Source organism: Polyodon spathula, chromosome 7 (genome assembly GCF_017654505.1).
Source record: "Polyodon spathula isolate WHYD16114869_AA chromosome 7, ASM1765450v1, whole genome shotgun sequence".
Lineage (NCBI taxonomy): Eukaryota > Metazoa > Chordata > Actinopteri > Acipenseriformes > Polyodontidae > Polyodon > Polyodon spathula.
Genome location: NC_054540.1, coordinates 25,811,757 through 25,834,990, shown reverse-complemented (window position 1 = coordinate 25,834,990; position 23,234 = coordinate 25,811,757). Strand labels below are relative to the sequence as shown.

At 36.9% G+C, this 23,234-nt stretch overlaps 1 pseudogene; it reads left to right on the top strand.

The window, feature by feature from the left end:
* The first annotated feature begins 1,479 nt into the window (after positions 1-1,479).
* LOC121317894 lies at positions 1,480-22,350 on the top strand (annotated as a pseudogene).
* The last annotated feature ends 884 nt before the right edge of the window (positions 22,351-23,234 follow it).

The window sequence follows — 23,234 nt, the reverse complement described above, 5'->3', positions numbered from 1 at the left end:
AATGTGGTGTGATGCTACCAATTCAATGTTTCTAATTCCCTGGGATAAATATGTAAGGAGGGTGGTGAAAAGACTACGGTCTAAGGTCCTGGCACCAAGGTAATTTAGTTGCTGTATGCAAACACTCACAAAAATATATTGTAATGTAACTCTTTTTTTTTTTAATATGGGAAAAATATATATCTTGATGATTTCTGCAGTTTTAACATCAACTTCTTCTACTGTGAAGGGTTGTAATGAATTGTTCTCCAGTCTTGATACTGAGCTGCCAGTAACATGCTTAGTGCTGGGATGAACATCTTTTTTAATGTTAGAATATTCTTTGAAAATTCAATCTATAAAAATCTATACTTGGTACCAAATTAAATGAAATTACCCCCAAAAATTTGAGAAACAGATGTAATTTATGCTATGATTTCCTTTGCATGATATATTTTTCATGCAGTGATTTGAGGTCTGTTAATGGAATAAAATAAACATTACTATACCATTTTAAGATTTGTATTTACTGTTTAATCTTTTATAGTCCTAGTTGTTACTTTCCACACATCTGTTGCCTCCATTGTGCAGAAGAAACACTGCACTTCCATCCAAAAAGTACTAAGGTTAATCAGAAAATGAAATACTGTACTGCAGGTCAGCCATTGATGAAGCAATCCCCTTGCTGTTTCTGTGAGCCAAGATGTACTCGACCACCTGGGCTGGAGGCTTTTGCAGTGGTTAAATTCTATAGGCCCCAGAGCATTTTGTTGGACCATAGGATTCATATTAAAAGAGGAGGATTATGAAGTGATTCACAGTTAAACCTGATCTGAAAAGTATTACAAGCCCAACATGGTCATCTGAGTTTAAGGGAGAGATCGGGTCCAGCCATGTGATAGCTTTAACATGCTCTCTGTTAAAGTACAAAGGGTGGGGTGTCTTTTTTTTTATTTAAGTTTCCAGCAGGAAAATGTTTTATATATTTTGTTACTTAAATCAAAGCAAAACATGTACCAGACAATGTTTAGTTCCATGCACCGCACTGTTGCTCCTAAAGAAATAGGCAAGCTTTAGTGTTGACCCATTCCATTGAGAATCCTTAATAACATTGTCAAAGTCAATTCAGATATTAAACAAAATAACATTATCAAAGTCAATACAATTATTTAACATTCTTCCAGTCTGGCAAAACATTTCAAACATGTGCCAGGAAGTGCAGCATTTGTTGCAATAAAACTCCTTTATTAAATACATGGCTAACCCGGAATACATGATCATTCATTCTTTAGAAACTAGGCTTAAAAATGTAAGCAAGTTGTTCAATTTGCTCTTTTATTTGTTACAAGAAGAAAATTAAAAAAGTGAAGGATACCACCAGAAAAATAAGTGAATGTTTTCCAAAATTTGTTGCATCCTAATATCTCTACTTTATATACTGTGTGTCATAAATGTTTGTCTTTTTTTTGCCTAGACTAACAGCTTGGGGAGGAGAAGAACATGAAACAAGATGCAGTGTTAAGTGCCAGTTACACAGTGGAGTGTCAGGGTTATGTCCATGTGGTAGAGTTCAGTCCCTTTGAAAGTGGTGCTGCACATGCCCTCCTAGCCTATGGCGGAAACCACAATGTTGTGGTGGGAACATATAGATTCCAGGTTTGTACTGTACTGCGTTTGTGTCTTCATCAGTGTTCAATAGAAATAAACACCTCAAACATATCCTGATTTAAATCAAACCTATGGAACAGCCATAATCTTTGATTTATATTTGTACCATTTAAAAAAAAAAAAAGTTTTTTCACTTTAGTTGCTTGTTCTCATTGCTGGTATTATTTCAGACATTAAGTCACAATGATTCCCTCACCCCTTTCTTTCACGAAAATAAGGGATAACCTTTACTTAAAAAAATTAATACATTTTTTCACCTCTGGAATTACACCATGTAGGAGGAGGACACAAAAGTGGATCGCATTGAATACACAACTCAGCGTATGTTCCACCATGGAAGTTTGTGTGGATGCTATTGCTTGGAGCCCGGAGTCATTAGATGCTCTTCTGCAGATAGAAAGCTGAGGATTTTAACATCAGATCTTAAGGACAAACATGAGGTCAAGGTAACCAGAGTAGATAATAATATTAGTAATACAACTGAACTTAAACGTGATTACCCTTGGAAATGTTTTAAAACGTTAAATTGAGATTTAATGTGGAAAACATGCATTCTCTAACAAAATATACCTGTCTAAAACAAGTGGACTGTCAGCAAGGCCAGTCAAATAGAGTGCTTATTGGATCACCAGCATGTCAAAAAACAAAATACAGAATGTTGGTTTTTCATGAAAGAAAATGACAATTATTGAAATGGAAAATCACTGTGCCTACACAGATCCATGATACGTTGTTGATCTCTTCAAACCAAGTTTAGTACATTTCTTTTAATTGAGTGAAGGGATGGAAAATATTAAGTTGGGTTTGCTTGCCATATTCTATTGTCTGAAAAAGTATAATCTTTTGTTTTAAATTTCTAGCAGTGCCCGATGTTTCACGTTGCAGTTCCAAGAACTTTATAGTTTGCCCTGTGTTTCATGATTGTTGTGACATGTCCTTTCGATTGAGATTTGAGTGGTTCGATGAATTGACTCAGGGGACTTCAGTAGCAGGAAACAATCTGTTCAGTTGGCCTGCTGCCTTTTTGGATTAAATGAATACTTTACACCAGTGGATTTAAACCTTTTTTTTTAAACTACCCCTTCTGTCTGGAGGTTTCAGCCCACGTATCCCTACTATTTTCGCTCGACCGAGTGATACCACAGTTGCAATAAAAGGCAAAATAATCTGATTAACAAATACATTTAAAAAATCCTGTTTATTTAATATATAATTTATGGGACTGACAAACTGCTGGGTTAAGACAGAATACCAAACAGTAGGCCTAATTCTAAAAATGATTAAATTACAAGTCTTTGGATGCACAGAATCAAAAGACAATATTTGGGAATCTCTTTCTGAATGCTTTCTATTCGCAAATATATTAGAAATATTCCAAAATACTATTTACTTACCATCTCATCAGCATAATTGTGTGCCTTTTAAAATTTTTGCAACATGAAAAAAACATTAACCTCAATATAAAACTATAATAACAAACAACGATACACGTTTTATTAAAGCCAACAAAAAAAAAAAGTATCCAAAGGTACTCAGGATAACTTTGTGTCGCTTTGCACTTTCTGTAGACTCTCGTTTTCGATTCTTTTGTTTTGGCTTGAGAAACGACACAGGATAATCTGGATGTGCTGATTCAAACACTGTAAACAATTCAACCAGCCTCTATTACTGTTACTAAAAATGCAGCTGTGCCTAGTAAATAAAACAAAAACCGTCAAAGTATGAGTATTGTGATTATTGTTTATGTTTATCAGAGCATTTATACTTAAAACAAAATGCAGCAACATTATGCTTCATTGATTTAGTATTCAATGATACAATGTTAAAAACTGCAGTTCATGAGCAACACAGAGTGCTCTATAGATTGACTTGCCAGGCGTCTGGTTCACCCTAACATCAGAGTGGAAATCCGCTTGATCGAAATCACTTAGATTGAAATCTATTTTTTCATTTCTCAGTTGTTCTTCATGCCTCCTATGGCCCTTAGAAGTACCCCCCTTCAAAGCTGATTGTGATTGGTGTTTTGATTTTTGTGGGCTTTCTTAGTTTTAAGGTCTTGAATGGGGAAACCTCATCGTGGCAAGATTTATTTGCAATTTTCTGTGAGAAAAAAATGTATATTTTTTGTTTATTTTTAGGTAAAGAAGGGTCACTCTGATTATATCAACGACTTGGTCTTTGATCCAAGGCAGGGTCAACAGATTGCTTCAGTTAGTGATGACCATACTTTAAGGTAAGTACAAAAAATGAATTTCCAAGTGTAGAAGCATCACAGTGTTATCCGCCCATAACCAAGTACTTGAAAAAACAACTTTAAACTTGATGGAAAGTCCAATACAACCAAGGTCCACAGTTTTAATAATTGTCAGAAGTAGGAGACTTAAAGTAATTGTAGCTAGCAAAATAACAATAAATGTCAGCCATTTTGCACTTCCATTAGTTACCTAGGTCTGAAACGTGCAGTTTTAAAAGAAACACGCAATAGCACACATGTATATTCATTTTAAAACATGATACTGGATACTAATGATTGAATGTGCATGGCTGAGACATTGCATTTGGCATTGACCTGCTTAGTGTGAGGAATGTCCTCCGATGTCCCTTGATTGCTCTTTAGTGCTGCAGGCCAAGTCTACCCAACAATGCTGTACTGATAGAAGTGGCTTCTTTCAAGATGGCAATGCACCATCCACTGTGCCAGAGTTGTTGCATGAGTGGTTTGAGGTGCGTAACAGAGACGTCTGAAAACTTCCATGGCCACCACAGTCTGATTTCGCATGTTTCGCATGAACTGGAACAACGCTTTCATCATCATGATCCTCTATCTACCTGTCTGTTCCAATTGCGTGACATTTTATTGACTGCATGGATTAACATTCCTCAAGGCATCTTTTAGACTGTTGTGGAGTCTATTGCCCTAATAAAGTGAGCAGGCAGTGTTTACAGAGTTTAACATAATACAGTCCTGTATGACTAATCTTTTACGAGTACCAATAGAAAGGTTTCTAATTCCTCATTTCTTGCTTGGAATGTATATCCCATTCAGAAGAAAAGGTACTTTAAAGAACTGCAAGAAACACAAGTACATGCCTGTTTGATTTTAAAGGGATATGGAGGCTATATTGCACTTAAGGCAGGGTGGGAAAACAGGCACATTTGGGCTTTGAATGTTTTCTGTTCTTTATTAATGGTGCAGAAACCACTGACACAGCTCTTCGAATGTGAAATTTAAAACTAAGCATAACACATACAAACGATACATGTTGGAATTGCACAAGTGCGCTGGAAGTTAGTTTTTTTAAATAATTGGTTAAATATGGTCATCCAATTTACCTTTTCATCTTACTCTGAGTTTTTTCCTACGGGCTTACTAGCACACCAGTTAAATGCTGCTTTGTAGTCAAGCAGAGTGGAAAAAGAGCCTATACTGTAGTTGTTTGTAAGTGGAAGTCCATTTATATTTCCTGGTTGCATTTGGTTTCTGTATTGAGACTACGTGATAGCATTAGCAGACATTACAAACCTGTAACAATACTGGAACAGCTGACGCCTAGCTTGGCTGTTCCTTTTTGTATAGATCAGCTTTCTAAATGGTTTACTTTAAACAAAACTAATGATTTTTGTGCATTGCTGTTGTAGGCAAGTAGCCCAGCATCAATGAAAAGCTCTTCTGTGATGTTTACTTACACTTTTCACCTGCTAGGAATAGAAATGTGCTGTGGTGCAGCCTAACCTTGCGGTTTTATTGGTGCTGTAGAGTTCAGGCAAGTGGATTAAAGCAGAATAGTTGCGTGTTTTTCTTTTTAATACGTCAGATGAAAGCACTGTGGCTTTGGTTTGGTTTTATAGATGAAGCTTCATATTGGCAGTATGGAAATAGGAAAATATAACCCATTACCGCCATTTCCAGATAACATAAACGTCAGTAAACTACATTTGCACATGGACATACAATTCCCTTTAGTGGATAGGCTCATTAAGAACAGCTGGTAAGATGACATGAACTTAAAAGTACATAGAGCTAACAGAATAATTTCAGTAAACCTTACCCAATATGAATGACGTTCACCTGTAATTCTTACATTTTCCTAAGTGAAAGATGAAAACAATATGCTAAACATGTATTTGATTTTGTTATTAGTACTAATTAACCAAATTCACTGATCACATCTTCCAGGTATTTCAATGATGCACTTCTGCCACATTGATCTATGTCAGAGGCCACATGAAAATGCTAGAGCTGTTCTAAGATGACCTTGAGGCAAGATGGAAAGTAGCATTAAAATGCATTGAAGGAACAGTCAGTACATTTAGTTCATTTGTAACAAAATATATATACCATTAAAAAACCAAACACATTTACCATAGCATATTTGTCTTTTGTATAGGAAAATGTGAGACCTACAAAATGATGGTAATACATAGTAGTCAAGATGTTGTGGATCTGACTTCAGAGTGCTGGAGGTGGCAGTGCCGTAATTGCTGCATTACGGTGTGTGTGTGTGTGTGTGTGTGTGTGTGTGTGTGTGTGTGTGTGTGTGTGTGTGTGTGTGTGTGTGTGTGTGTGTGTGTGTGTGTGTGTGTGTGTGTGTGTGTGTGTGTGTGTGTGTGTGTGTGTGTGTGTGTGTGTGTGTGTGTGTGTGTGTGTGTGTGTGTGTGTGTTTCCTGTGTGGGGTGAGTTATACCCCACAGGTAAGCCTGTGCCAAGCTGCTGCTTCCTAGTTAAAAACATATTTTCATAGATTAAGTGTTTTTTCAGCTTTATCTTAACACAGGGATACTGTGTTTTTTTGTTTGTTTTTTTTACATCTGAATCAGCTCAGATGAAGAGTGCCATGTCCTAGATGGATTTGAAAAACTACTGCAGGAAATGTGTGTGTTCAAATCAAGCTTGGGGTGATACCAAAGAAAATGCAACAAATTAAAATGAAGATTTGCAATTCCGGAAAACAAGTTAGAACTTTTAAGACTGATCAAGTTTAAAAGACAATGCTGGCCACATGGATAAAAGAGGAGATGCAAACAATAGGTTCAATATACCAGCTATTTTATGGAAATTAGTTTAGTTAAATGTAATAGCTTTGTGTTTTTCTGGTGATCCAAATTGTATTCTGATTAGAAAAAAAAAAAAAAAAGTGAAAGTTTTCTCACAAACTTAACTTTTTTTTGTTGACTTTAGAAGTGGTAATCAAGTACAGGTTCCAACCTAAAATCCCAGTTGCGAACTTTGTGTCAGCGATATTTTAATTGAATTAACAATGTGAATAGTTAAAGGTTCCTTAATGTGTCTTCTTTGGGATTGTTTGCTTTGAAGTTTGGACAGTGTGTCTATAAAATTCTTCAACATTTTAATTTACATTGGCAAGTAATATGCTTGCAGTTATTAATGAGGGGATCCATGTTATCTTTTCCTGCTCTTTATCGAACACAAAAACATCTCCAATGTAGGAATTCAGATTAGTTTCTGCATTTACTTTTCTCTAGTTTTAAAAAATAAATTTACATGGATCATAGCTGCTAATGATGCCCACTGATCCAGTGAACCTTTCAGCCAGATACTTCTGTTGACCTCATTGGACAATGTGGGATGGTGGAATGTAAAAAAATATGATTACGAGCACAGGGCAGCTGGATGAAAGGTCATAGATTTGGGTAAACTTTAGTTAGTTCATTCTCCGTACAGTAGCCTGTCTTTTGAGTGTCAGACATTGAGATACAGGACATTGGTGCCCATGTAACAGCAAAGTTCTTCATTCACTACACAGCAAAGTATTTCCTTTTAAATACTGCATGGGTTAACTCATATTGCCAAATATTGCTACAGGATTAATATGTTATTAAGGTGTAGCTGTGGAGGACTCCATAACAAATATTTGGGGAATATAGCTCAATTTGTCGATATAGGGTTACCGGATTATTATTTTTTTTATTCATAACCAATCTGCTGTCTTGGTTATCTTTGTAGAGAATTAGACCAGGCAGATTATGTTACTGTTCTATTTATTTTTATTTTTTTTCACGTTCTTGAAGTTGGACAGCTTTTTGGGAGGTGGTGAGGATCACTTACCAGATTATGTCAGCTTGAGTACAGGTTATTTAAGGTCAAGTTCATTTGGGTTCTTTCAAACAGGATGCACTGTATGCTACTGAAAAACAGCTGATCTTGTTATGAGATGGGGCCGGCAATGGGAAAGTGATTTGAAGTCTTCTCTTTCACATTTGGTAACCCAAGGCTGAACCCAGCATTTATTCCAAATGAACTGTTGCCCACTTTATAAAACCGCTAGACACTGTTGCTCATTTGGCTTAGCACAGTATATTCAAGAGGGCCTGGACTGAATTTATGTCGAAATGTAATTTATCTGGTTGGTCAAGGCTGTTGGTAAAGTAGTACAGAGTAGCCCTGTTTTTGCACCTGGTCTGTACAGTAGATTGGTGTGGTCAGTGCTGCCTGTTTTTTGTTGGTTCTAAGCTCCATAGATAGCAGTTGTTTCAAATGTTTTGTCCAACCGCTCTACATTGTTGTCATAGTCGCAGTTCTTTGTGTGAAGTTTTTGCATGCTGCTTTAAAAGCTTAGTTTAGGGGAAGACTGCTTCCAGCTGTAGAAACATGAATGTGAATACAGTATTTTCTTTAGATTTGTATCAATATCCGGATTTATATACAATAAATGACCTAAGATTGTCTAAGACTTAGTTGACCCTACAGTTTGTATGTTCAAAATTGCAAGAGGATGAGCAATAAAAATTAAATAGCTCCTCACTTACTTTTAATACTAGTTTCCAGATTAGTTCAGTGATGAACACTGGCAATTCAACACTTCTTAAAACTGGGCATTCAGCATTGATTTGTTTTTAAAGCAGGTTTGACATGAAAACCTAAAAGCCAACTTTACATTTGTATAAACTTTAGAAGGATACTATTTCATGGCAAATTAGAACAAATCTTTTGCATTAGCTAATCAATTAGCATTTCAAATAAAACACTTGTGCTATTTATTAACTTTAGAGGGCAGCATGTTTATCCAAGAAAAAAACAGTGTTTTGGCATGGAATGGTGAAATCGTCAATTACATATATCAACTCTTACAGTAAGTCCTCTTTAATTTGTGCAATGCTGTTCATCTAGGACATGTGTAAGGCCAGTGATTTTCCATTTCAGCGGGGGTTTTGAAAAACAACAATTTGTTTTATGTTTCCGTTTTATAAATGTATGAATTCCAAACTTGATCAGGATGCTGACCTTGCTGACTTTCTAACTAATTTATAAATTAAAGTTTTAGCTGGGGGATAATTTTAATGTTTTAAATATTTCCTATTTCTCTCAGAGTCTCAGCTCTTTAAAGCTTCTCTGAACAAAGTATGTACTGCAGTAAAATTGGGATTTCTCTATCGGTTCTATGCCCAGAAAAGCAAAGAAACAGATTAATTATGAGAAAGCAAATTTGTCTTTTTTCATCTGTTGAAAATGACTTAATAGAGCTATGTGGTTTAAGATTATTGAAAGTAAGTTTTCATGAACTGTGTTCCCCCTTATTTTTCTTCTCTGAATAGTGTAGTACAAACTATGGTCTGTTGTTTAAATAGTACTCTAAAAGTTACTGCCCCTTAAATTTGAAGTAGCATCTTCCACATGATATATCTCTAGAGTAGTTCAAGGCTTGTAAACAATTTTAATTTAAAGGCTACAAAGGCATAGTTTTATTTTCAGGTTTTCCCATATTAATCCAGTAATGTTCAATGTTATTTCTTTGGGAAATTGTCTAGGAAAAAAAAGTGAGATATGTGTAGGAATAATTAACTCCAAATGCTTCACAGCAAATATTGCCCATTGTTCTTTCTCTTGTCAGCAGTACTATTCAAGTAACAAGCTAACACAGACTTAATTGCACAGCTGTGCATTTTACTGAAGAATGAGTTATTGTTAGTAAAGCAAGCTAAACACATCATTCCCAAAATAACATCTAAATATGTGCATGTAAATGTCAGCAATTCAAATTAAAAGCATGAAATACCTTGTAGACTAATTGTCCTAATACAAAGTAACTACTCACAATATGTTTTATTTGCATTGCTCACCTGCATATGCATTGCTGGGCAGAGGCGGTTCTGTCATAAGGCTTTTTCTTAAGCCCATGGCGCAGATTGTGTACGTGACAATCTTATAATCAACTTGTTTTTGCCTAATCTGCACTGTCACTGCACACAGCTTTATTGTTAGTTATAATTACAGGCTAGCAAGAGAGGGACCAGTATTTATTTTCTCTCTGGTAATGTGTAACAATTGTAAATGTTCTAACATCATCACTAGTAACCAGAGACTGTGAGCGGAGTGGAGCAGAACTTTGACAAAATTTCGCTCACTGCTCATAACATCCTCCACTCTGCTCTTTCTTCAAGTCTTCAATACATAAACTAGCATTTTATTCCCCTACTGTATTGCCGATTTCAGATGAAAACTTGTAATGTACATTCGGAAAGGAATACTATTTAATCTTCCTTATTATAATCGCATAGCTTGACCCAAGTAAAAAAAATAAAAAATACCCAGCTGTGATCAGCAAAAAAAAAAGCCAACTTAAAGTGCTTAGAGAACATAATGTATGGTAAGAAAAGGGGGCGACATAAAAAGTTTGCCCACCACTGCTGTAGTGTATGAGCTATCCTTAAGAGTCAACTTTATGTATGCTTTATAAAAAGTCAAGGAATCCATGTATTATATTAAATAAAAAAGAAAAATGGGGCTCAAGTTAATTACTTTAGGTTATAGTTGCAAATCAGGTTTCCGGTGAATTCATGTTTGCTGTCATGGTTTATTATATCACAAGAACACTTGATGCACATTTCATTGAGATTTCAAAATGAAAGACCAAAGCCCTAATAGATATAATCAGAGGACATACATAGTGTACTACATCTCTAGTCCACTTGAAATCTCCTTGTACATGTGCCCCCTGTAGTTATCACTTTATTGAAATTCATTGTTTTGTCTTTTTTCTAGTTTTTTTTTTCTAGCCACATAAATAATCAGCATGTGATGTTTTAATAAAAACACTTCCTTGATTGTGCTTTGTAGTATAGTTTAAGCTGTTTATAACGCATACAACATGCTGCCAGACAATTCTCTTGCTCTGACTTCTAGTAGGCTCTCTTCTTTTCACAAATGAATGTGCCTTTCACAAAACAGATTGGGTAAATAATATTTTTCAGTGGAAATGGTACTAGCACCTGTGTTGTAAGCTTAAATCAGAATAAAAAAAAGTTAAATATCTCCGTAAACAAGGCCTATACTTAGTTGCATGGGTGACTGAGCCGCAAAAGCATTTCCAAGCTTATCCAGTTAGTATTCTCCTTGTGGTTTGTTCCATGCTGTGTGTTCTTCAATCAACCAACTGAGATTTTCTTGGACCTAGTAAATAAAGCTGGTGCTGCATTTGTCACTTCAAAGAATCTTCCTTGGTTCCAAGGCATGGCTTCATAGGAAATTGATGTTTTTTATTTTATTTATTTTTATTGTTGCCTCAAATATTACACCGTGTAACAATTATTATTTTTTTTTTTGTTCCTGGGTAGTAAGTGTTATTTCCTAATTGCTTATGCCTCAAAAGTATAGAAAATTTCCCACAAACTTTGCTTTTGTAACCAGGACAGGTAAATTTCAAAATATCACTATTTCCAATGAGAAAACGGGCCCTTTTGTGTCTTTTCGTTCACATAAAGTCAGAAAAAAACAACATGTGAATCCAAATTAACATGTATTTATACTAAAGTAATACAAAAATGACTACAAAAGATTTAGAAGTGAGTAGTTTTTCGAGAATCGTAAATCTCGAAAAACTACTCACTTCTAAATCTTTTGTAGTCATTTTTGTATTACTTTAGTATAAATACATGTTAATTTGGATTCATATGTTGTTTTTTTCTGACTTTATGTGAACAAAAAGACCGTTTTCTGATTAGAAATAGGTAAATTTCAAAATATCACTGTCCTGGTCACAAAAACAAAGTTTGTGGGGAATAATATCCATTTTCTATACTTTTGAGGCATAAGCAATTAGGAAATAACACTTACTACCCAGGAACAAAAATTGTGTTACATAGTGTTATCAGAAGGTTCACTTGAAATCAAAAGACACATTTTCCAGTTATCACAAGCACTTTACATTTTGCCCCTGTTCCAGAATGATTTTGGCACAATTGGATCTTCATTCTTTGTAGAATTGCTGTGTATCTTTTTTATGTACTTTTTGGTGACCCATGTAACAATAACAAGCACATAAACAATCAAAAGCATCTGACCAATATTAGTATTTCCTACATTTTGTCAAGTTCGTTCATTACATCATCCACTGTTTCTGAATATCCACTATTTAATGGCAATCTTGAAATACTTACTAATATATATAGTGCCTATAGAAAGTCTACACCCCAGTGAACTTTTTTCACATTTAGTTTGGTCAGTGCCTTACTGTTTCATGCATTTAAAAATGTTTCTTGCCATATGCCACACTGTTAAGGGGAAAAAAAGTTTTTATTGAGAAAAAATATCTATCTATCTATCTATCTATCTATCTATCTATCTATCTATATATATATATATATATATATATATATATATATATATATATATATATATATATATATATATATATTAAAAATACAAAACTGAAAGATCATAACTGGATAAGTCTCCACCCCCCTAAATTAATACTTGGTGGAAGCACCTTTGGCAGCAATTACAGCTGTGAGTCTATTGGGATAGGTCTCAACTTTGTACCAACTTTGCACACTTAGATTTGGCAATATTTGACCATTCTTCTTTACAAAAATGTTCAAGCTCTGTCAAGTTCCTTGGGGAGCGTTGATGGACAGCAATCTTCAAGTCATGCTACTAATTTTCAATTGGATTTAGGACAGGGCTCAAGGACATTTATCTTTTTCTTCCTTAGCCATTCCAGTGTAGCTTTGGCTGTGTGCTTTGGGTCATTGTCACGCTGAAAGGTGGACTTCCGTCCCAGTTTCAGCTTTCTTGCAGAGGGCAGCAGGTTTTCCTCAAGGACTTCTCTGTACTTTGCTCCATTCATTTTCCCTTCTATCCTGACAAGTGTCCCAGTCCCTGCCGATGAGAAACATCCCCATAACATGATACTGCCACCACCATGCTTCACAGTAGGGATGGTGTTCTTTGGGTGATGCGCTGTGCTGGGTTTGAGCCAAACATAACGCTTTGCATTTAGGCCAAAAAGTTCCATTTCAGTTTTGTCAGACAACAAAACATTTTGCCACATGGCTACAGAATCTCCTGGGTGTTTTTTTACATAGTTTAAATGGGATTCGAGGTGGGCTTTCTTGAGTAATGGCTTCCTTCTTGCCACCCTTCCATACAGGCCAGATTTGTGGAGTGCTTCGGATATTGTTGTCACATGCACACTTTGACCAGTCTTGACCATAAAATCCTGTAGCTCTTGCAAAGTTGCCATTGGCCTCTTGGTAGCCTCTCTGATCAGTTTCCTTCTTGCTCAGTCATCCAGTTTGGAGGGACGGCCTGATTTAGGCAGGGTCTTGGTGGTGCCATATACCTTCCATTTCTTAATAATCATCGTGACTGCGCTCCAAGGGATATTCAAGGCCTTTGATGTTTTTTTATACCCATCCCCTGATCTGTGCCTTTCAAAAACTTTGTTCCGGAGTTCTTTTGAAAGCGCCTTGGTGCTCATGGTTGTCTTTGAAATGCACTACCCACCCTGATTGGTTACACCTGAGCTGATTTAGGTTTACAAGGGGGTGGACACTTATCCAACCAAGCTATTTTAGTTTTTATTTTTACTTAATTTTCTAGAATATTTTTCTAGAATTTTTTTTAGGATGTGTAGATAAATGAAAAAAAAAGAAAAACTAATTTTAATTCCAGGCTATAAGGCAACAAAGGGTGAAAATTTTGTTTGATCTGAAAAATTTGGATATGTATAGGCCACTTTATATATATATATATATATATATATATATATATATATATATATATATATATATATATATATATTGGTAATGTCAGTGTAGAGATCAGTCTGACAGTCATCAATAGACTGTTGCATTGCAGTCAGTTATTTGTGTACGGTGTTTAAATGACTAAGTACAATTTCAATCCGATGCCACAATTTAAACCTTTGTTACCTTTAGGCTACCACATTTTATTTTTGGAAAACTGGAATTCAGGTGTTATTAATAAAAATTGCAAAACTATATTAGTCACTTAAATGCATTACGAGTTGATATCGACCCTGTTTACTGTATCAACTAGTGCTGGGACGAAATTTCATGTTCGGATATTCGCTCATAATTTAAATATTCGTTCGGATATCCGTTTGTTTTGATCAGAATGCAGGCATAGCGGCAGGGGGCATGACCCCTGTGTGTTTGCCTTATTTTACTGCAAGACGTTACAATATGCAACACGTTAAAGTAGAACAATATACCAGGAGTAAAGAAAACGTTGTGTTGGGCTTACTTTAACCCAGTGAATTAACTACAAAACAATGGATGCCAAATAGTAGTTCAAGTTAAACGTTGTTTTGTTTATTCCTGTAATAAATAGTACATGAAGTTGCACCGCATTTTATTTATTTTTAACTTTTTGTTTTCATTCCTAGCCATTGCCGTTTCGTAAACAGTGGCCATAGACATGTCTTCATAAAGTAACAACACGGGGTTTACTTGTGCCTTTTTGCAGTTGAACAAGCAAACGAAAACTGAATTTTAACTTTAAACACTTCAAATAAAACAAACGTGTTTAAGTGATGCATTTCGGAATGACGTGCTTGCCTTTTTGTTTTTGTCCCATGAGATTCTGATTTGCTCTGAAGCAGCACGCGTTTTTGACCCAGATGACCTTCCATAGAGATCACTGTGAGTGTATGCACACAATCTGTTTTCACTTTTTTAATCTCCAATTTATTAGAGGCTTAAGAGCTGCTGTGTTTATCCCGTTTTTTATATATTAAATCTCACATATCACATGGAGCTCTTTTTCATTTGCCATTTTTGAAGCCGTCATGCGACTTCTGGTGAGGTGGTAAATAAGTGCAAGGTATTTTTTGTCATTTCTAGCAAATAGGAACATCAGATTTTTGTAACCGTTCCGAATTCGTGTCAAAAAAATGTTAGATCGAGTATTCTGATATTTGTTCCAGCACTAGAATCAACTGTCTCCCTCACCCTCTCCGTTTGGTAGATCTCTACACTTGATTTATACTTTAGCTTTTGCTTGTGTAAAATATATTGTGAAAAACCAGGATATGCTGTGATATTATTTTACTAAATCCTTAAATGAACCGTTAAAGTAGGATTCTTTTTCTTACCAATAAGCATAGTGATCCAAGTACACACCCTGTTGGTCAGTAAGCCACATTACATGGCCACTTAAGTTTATGCTAGTCAATTTAGTGAATGTTTACGTTAATAAATACATGTAATAATAACCACTGTCCTTCTGTGAAAGTATTTTAATGTTATTGTTTTTGCAGACCTAATTTCATGTGGGTTAAAGCGACTGTATGGTGCTCTGTTGTATCACATGGATTTTTCTTTTATTATTGTCCTTAGGATCTAGGATTTAGATGGAATTCAGAAAATATCATTGAGTGTCTGCTGGCATCCAGAAGCTGCTTTTAAGGTTGGAAAATAATGTATCAAAATAAAAAAAAGTATTCATACCCTTTGTAATTGCAAGCCTAAATTTGCTCAGGTGCAATATATTACCTCAACAACTCACACAATTTGTTGATGGACTCCACCTGTGTAAGAAATTAGTGGATCACATGCTTTAAATTAATCTGTGAGGATACATACCGCTCTCTCTGTATGGTCCCACAGTATGGTAGAGACTTTCAAAAGAAAGAATCAAAATGAAGACGAAAGAGCATTCTAAGCAAGTCAGGGATGTCATTACAGAGAAGCACAAATCAGGGGAAGGGTACAAAATCATTTCAAAGGCATTGAACATCCCTCGGAGTTCAGTGCAGTCCATCGTACAGAAGTGGGAAAAATACGAAACTACCACCAAACCACACAGCCTAGATCAGGCCACCCCTCTAAATTTAGAAGCCAGACAAAAAGGGCATTAGGGAAGCTACTGTGAGGCCAACTGTGACTCTGAATGAGTTACAGAAGTCAGTGGCTGTGATGGACGATGATGTTCATGTATCAACAATCTCCAAGGCATTCCACAAAAAGGGCCTTTATCGGAGAGTGGCAAGAAAGAAGCCCTGGCTGAAAAAACAAACATATCCTTGCCTGCAAAGAGTTCACAAAACATCACCTAGAAGATACTGCAGTTATGTGGCAGAACATCTTGTGGTCTGATGAGAATAAAGTGTAACTTTTCGGCCCGAACACTACGCGGTATGTGTGGCGCAAATCAAACACTGCACACCAGCCAGGTAACACCATCCCCACCGTAAAGTATGGCAGTGGTAGCTTCATGTTATATGGGGATGCTTTTCAGCAGCAGGGACTGGCAATATTGTCAGGATTGATGGGAGGATGAATGGTGCAATGGTGGTACAGAGAAATCCTGGATAAAAACCTGTGTCCCTCTGCCAAAAAACTCAAACTGCGGAAGAAGTTTGTCTTTCAACAGGACAATGATCCAAAGCACACTGCCAGAGCAACACTGGAGTGGCTTAAAATGAAGAAAGTAGATGTCCTTGAGTGGCCCAATCAGAGTCCTGACCTTAATCCCATCGAAAATATGTGGCAAGACCTCAAAATTGCTGTTCATCACCGTTCCCTAACTAACTTGAGCAATTTTGCAAGGAGGAATGGGCAAATATTGCTCCATCACAGTGTGCAAAGTTGCCAGAGGTGGTTCAACCAAGTATTGACCCAGGGGGATGAATACTTAAAAAATAATGACATTTCAGTTTTTTAATTTTTATTATTTTATTGTTTACTATTTTCTTTCTTTTTGGGGGAGACTCTGAGAAGAAGAATGTGTGACACACACATAAAAATTCCTAATCTAATGCATCAAAATCCCAGGCTGTGAGACTCTTAAATGTGAAAAAAGGGATGGGGGCTGAATACTTTTTCAAGGCACTGTATTTGATTATTTAATTTTGGCCCGTTTCAACTCTTGTGAGTTTTTCAGGGAACACAAAAAGATACAGTATGAAAAATACATATCTGAAAGGGCTATGTTTAAAAATAAGTAGGTTTTCATTTAGATGTACTGTATTGGTTTTGTTTGTACAGTACTATATTTTCAACAAAAGTATTTTAATTCAGAACAATGTGATTCTAAAAATAAACTTGGCAAAAGAGACGACCCATGGACTGTAGTACAGTACATGCTTTTAAATCCGGTACGTATTGTAGCAGTATGTAAAATTCCCTGTTAACGACCCAACAGCAAAATTAAATCAAAATGTTACCCATGCATAAACCTGCGTACAACGTAACTATGAACTATGTTTATGGTAACTTGAAATGTATCTTAAGGTCAGCAGTCCTACAACAGCACTAAAATACAGTACAGAGGCACGAATCTAGGTGCAAGTTAATAAATTTCCCAATATCCTTTACACTCAGCTGTTCAACAGGAAGGTATATGACAGATAATCTTTATGTTACCAACTCTAATAAGTGTAGGTCAAATACTTTACAGGCTCCTAGATGAGTAGCTGTATATTTAAAAAAATTAAAACATTTCCAAATAAACTATGGGAAATCCAAATAAACATTAATGTCGGCAATAATTGAACTATGGAAAAGAAAATGCTAAATTTATTGTTCTGCTTAGCACTTCTGGCGCAAAGCAACTTTTCCTTCAACACTGTGGAATCAGCAGTTCCCAAATTATTATTGATGGAGGCAAATGCTGGGTCAAAGTGAAAACATGAAAGAATATTTCACGTTTGGCCCCATAGCACTGCAGAAAGCTGAAAATATATTTTGGAAAGAAAGCAAGCAAAACTGTTCTATAACCTAAAACCGTTATTATTGAAAGTGGTGCTAATTTATAAAGAAGAGAAGATTTAGAACCAAAGCTAAGCGGCAGCCAACAGTACAACAGACTAATTTGGCACTTGCCCTACAGAGCCTGCTCCATTGGAAGAAAGTTCTCTGATTGGGCCAGGGGATGCTTCCATGCCTTTCCAATCTGTGGCTCTTTTGGACTAACGGATGATTTGTGTAATGTTTTTTTTTGTTCTGATCACAGAGGACTGAGATGTAAACCACTGCAAACATTTATTGTCGATTTGAATCAAGGCCCCCTTTTTTGTTGCTAGCAACTTTACCAATGTGTTTCTAGTGTCAGGTCCAAGGTCCTGGGAGCCTGCAGACCGGAAAGAAAAACACCCTAAAAAAAGGTATTTTTTTATTATTTTAAACAGGTATTCTAATTTTAAAATGCAAAGCCCCATATCTAAAGCACTGTAAATGTGCATGTTAAAGTTTTCTTTTTTTAAACATCCTCATTAGGGAAGGTTATGTATACCATAAAATCAGTCTATATGAACTTAGCACCTACAGGTTGTGCCAAAACCCTTTTGGGTTTGTAATTTTGCGAATATATATTTGTATTAAATGTCCATCTATTTTATATTTTCTTCATTCTAAGTTGAAGTTTAAGAAACAAAGGCCATACTCAACTTTAATTCCTGCAAGGCCATAGAAAAGCCCCCAGAAACAGGTTAATATAAAAAGCTTAACTTCTGCATCACTTTCACTGACATGTCTGTTTCTTCTCTGTAACTAATGGTAGCAGAAAATAATGGAATGGTGCGGTTCTATGACCGGATTACCCAGCAGGCTATTCTCTCCTTGGACTGTGGACAGACAACTCTCATGTCAGCAGACTGGTGCTTTGCAAACACGATAAAAGTTGGAGCAGTTGCTGGAAATGACTGGGTTATTTGGGACATCACTCATTCCAGGTATGTCTATCAGTATGTTAGCTCTATGCACTGGGTTTAAATCCAGATTTTCTGTAAAAACAAAATATCTATAACATTTTTCTTTCTTTCTGCAGCTACCCTCAAGAAAAGAGACCTGCTCATGTTGATCGTACCAGATTGTTCAAGTAAATGGATTTTAATATTTTCAATGGTCTTCATTTCTAAGTCTCTTCTGATGTGCCAGTATGAGGATGAGTCTTAGATAATATAGAATTGCAGTAAAGTTGAAGCAGGAGCTCTGATTACACAGTGTAACAATTTTTTTTTTTTTTGGTTCCTGGGTAGTAAGTGTTATTTCCTAATTGCTTATGCCTCAAAAGTATAGAAAATGGCTATTATTCCCCACAAACTTTGCTTTTGTGACCAGGACAGTGATATTTTGAAATTTACCTATTTTCCAGAACATTCCAGATAGATTCAGTGCTGAGTAAACTTGGAGTAACTTCTAGAACTTTCTAGAACTTTCCAGTAATATAAATAGTAGTATAAATACAGGGGCCTTAAGCCCACCAGTTCAGTTTAGTTCCAGCTGCCTAAGTGGATACATATCTGCATTTTTCTGGGAGGTCATAGGAGACTTCAAAATGGTGGCATTCCTGATGGGTCTCCAAGGCGGTTTTACCAAGTTTCCCTGCTATCTTTGCCTTTGGGACAGCAGGGACACCAAGGCGCACTACCACAGGCAGGACTGGCCACAGCAAACCGAGTTCTCTGTGGGGAGGAACAACGTCAAGTGGGAGCCACTGGTGGACCACTGGAAGGTGCTGATGCCACCACTGCACATCAAATTGGGCCTTATGAAACAATTTGTCAGAACTCTAGATAAGGAGTCGGCAGCCTTCAAGTACCTTCAAGACTTCTTCCCTAAGCTGTCTGAGGCAAAGGTCAAAGCCGGTGTCTTCGTCAGACCACAGATGAAGAAGATCCTGGAGTGCAATGAATTCCCCAAGAAGCTCACTAGTAAGGAGAAAGCGGCTTGGAACAGCTTTGTCGCAGTGGTTCGGGGCTTCCTCGGCAATCACAAGGCCGAAAACTATGTGGAGCTGGTTGAGAGGTGAAGAACTATGGCACAATGGGCTGTAGGATGTCCCTCAAAGTCCATATCCTTGATGCTCATCTTGATAAATTCAAGGAGAACATGGGAGCGTACTCGGAGGAGCAAGGCGAGCACTTCCACCAGGATATACTGGACTTTGAATGCCGCTACCAAGGACAGTATAACGAGAACATGATGGGAGACTACATTTGGGGGCTGATTCGTGAAAGTGATTTACAGTATAATCCCGAAAAACTACTCACTTCTAAATCTTTTATAGTCATTTTTGTATTACTTTAGTATAAATACATGTTAATTTGGATTCATATGTTGTTTTTTTCTGACTTTATGTGAACGAAAAGACCGTTTTCTGATTAGAAATAGGTAAATTTCAAAATATCACTGTCCTGGTCACAAAAGCAAAGTTTGTGGGGAATAATAGCCATTTTCTATATTTTTGAGGCATAAGCAATTAGGAAATAACACTTACTACCCAGGAACAAAAATTGTGTTACATAGTGTTATTCTATATACATGTCAGTTAAAATGTTTATAAATCATCTTTAGAATAAAAGCACGAAGAACATTTTAACTTTGCCTTTTATCTACTGTCTATGTATACAGTTTTTAATATGGTATATTACAGTTAGATTATCTTCCAGAATAGTTCCCTTTGAAGTCCATTGTGTGGCTAACCGACTGCTTTGTGTTAATCACACATAGCATGGATGTTTTCATATTGCACAGATAAGCACATTTTGTATAGTACACATTTTATGTTGTTTTGTTTCTCAGGTGGTCCAAAGCAAATGAAAAAAAAAAATCTACCACTGGATGCCCAGGGAAGATAAACAGTCAGCTGCTGGTACATCACTTGGGCCACACTCAGGTTACTTCACTACAGTACCTTTATGGGTTATTATTTGTTACCTAATTCTGCTTTGAATGTATTATACAGTAGTATGGTTACATAATCCTATTTTGCCTTAGTCCGCACGGGCACAGAGAGCGAGTTTCTACTGAAAAAACGGTACAGTGCTTAGCACAACAGCTCACCCTTCAGGGCTAACCAACATACGGTGGCCACCATGCACCGACCCTGACCGACCTTAGTCGCCCTCGGTTTGGGAACCTGAGTAGTGTACCACCGGGGGACCCCCCGCGCAGCGTCTGCACTGGCTTTCACTGTGAGCTTTGGAGATTGGGAACACCCACGGGGAAAATGCACGGCGGAGGGAGGCGCCCTTTTTTTCTCGTGTACACTACATTGAATGGGAGCCTGGCTATGGACTAGCACACCATCTTCGCTTCCCCCCTTCGCGGTCCCTGGTGGCGCTTAGGTGCAAACTTATTGGACGTACGCACACTTGGTGAACCAGATCTCCTTTCTGCACTAGCTATCTCTCATGTTTCCCAGCCTCCGGTCCACCTCTATCATACAAAATTTCTACGGTGACGGTACAGTGACGGTCGGTCGAAAGAGGTGATGGCTGCAGGAGCCACTAACCGAGCCACCGTCCCCGCCCCCTAAGGATCCACGCCATCCATCAGCCCCCCCTCCACCACACCAAGATATGGTCGAGAGCACGCACCTACACCTGTCAGTAGGCGCGGGTCCCCCTGGGCACCCTATGACCGCACACGTCACGACATGGGACGTCTCGCCTTGAGAGCCGCTTCTAGGCCCCCGCCCTACCATACGACCCGCGACCTCCCGCGCTCTCACCATACAACACAATATTAAGGTTCACCGCCTGTGGCCGTGCGTGCATTCGAATTCACTGAAGAACCAATACCCAATGTGGCATGACTTGTATTGCACTTTACATTGCGGTGTTATTTTATTATATACATTATTCAATTGTGCTCTTTTATTTTCCTCAACAACACAGGGTTGCCTTGTTTATCTGTACCCCCTTAACTGAACTGTCAATGTTGTTGTTGTTGTTTTTTTTTTTTTTAAATTGAACCCTATTATGATTTGATCAGGAGTCAACCCCCCAGGGGGGGGGGGGGGAGCTGGTACAGGATCCTCCCACTTTGTGTAATTGGTGGAGACCGCAAGCTTTCCTTCTGGATGACAGAAATGTGAACGTGTACCTGTTTTGCTGTTGTCTGTATTGTGTAAAAAGGAAAATGAAGATGGATATATTATTATTTAAATACAGGCTTATTTTGTGTACATTTTGCTTCAACCTCTGTCACTTTGCATCTTTCATTACTGCTGTAAAACAAATTAAAAAAATAGAAGCTTATTTTAGATTAAAAAAAAAAAAAACAAAGAAGTCAAGCATTTTAAAATATAATCATTTTATGTAGTATGTCAAACTGAGTTTTTAAAGCTGGACATGTTGAAGCATAATAGAGAACTGCAAGAGATTTTTAAAGAAACAAACCGTGACCAGGAACCAGAAACCAGCAGTAGTGTAGAACTGCCGATAGGGTTATTTAAATGTGCAGAGTTCCTGTTTGTCCTTGAACCCTGGTCCCTTGTGTAATGTTTCAAGTCCAGGTCTGGTCTGGTCAGTAGAGGTATTTTATTTAATAGTAAAATGCAGTGACTGTAAACACTGACATAAATGAAAGTTTATTGAAAACAAAAACAAAGACTGATCCTTATGAAGAGATAGCTGCTCCATTTTTCCATAAAACAGGAATTGTACTGTCCTGGGAGAATTTTCAAGTACTGGTGAATCGCACACATAAAACCTATTTTGCTCCAGAAATGTTGGCAACCTGTTGCAATATACGAAGTATGTATTGTTAGTGGAGTTTGATTTCGTGCCAAAAATGTTTTTTGTTTTTTTCTTTCTAGGTGAAAAAAAGCATAATAAAAGGCTTGCAAATATTTATGGCTTTACAGTATATATTGGCAAATCCTGTCTGGAAATGCTGAAGAGGTTGTAGCTAAAAAAACCAAACAAAACAAACGAACAAATAAATAAATAAATAAATAAATAAAATTAAAAAATAAAAAATAAAACACTTTAAATCTTACCTGTCGTGAGCTTCCAATCAATATACTGTATATGCCTCATTTAAATGTGCAGTTTTGAAAGAAACTGGTATTACAAACACTAATTTTCCAATATGTTAACAGTTTGCTTGTGTGCCTTCCAGTGAACCCTTGCACTTGTTGTGGCATTTCCTATAAGCTGTGTCTCTGGAACAAGCATCTTGTTGGCTGCAAAGTATAACAGTGTCTAGGGGAAGCAGCTGGTTGGTACTGACAGGAAAGATGGAAGTTGCTGAAGGGTGGAGACAATTTCACTCTCCAGGTGAAATAGCCTTGAAAGTGAAAGACTGGCTGAACAAAAGGCATACAAGTGATTTCTTCAAATAGTTTAGTACTAGATATGATAAATAAAAATACATTTCAAAATGACACATTGAAAACCTATATAGTGAATGGAGGTACATGACGTGAAACATTTACGGAATTGTTTTCTTATCAACAATCACTTTAAATGTCTTTGGGTTCTGCTGGGAACAGCCCTTGCATTTTCTTAGAATGAAAGCTGTGATAAATCACATTGTAGACGATATTTAAGTTGATCATTTGTTTAGGATTGTGTAACCTTTAGACTGCAATAAAG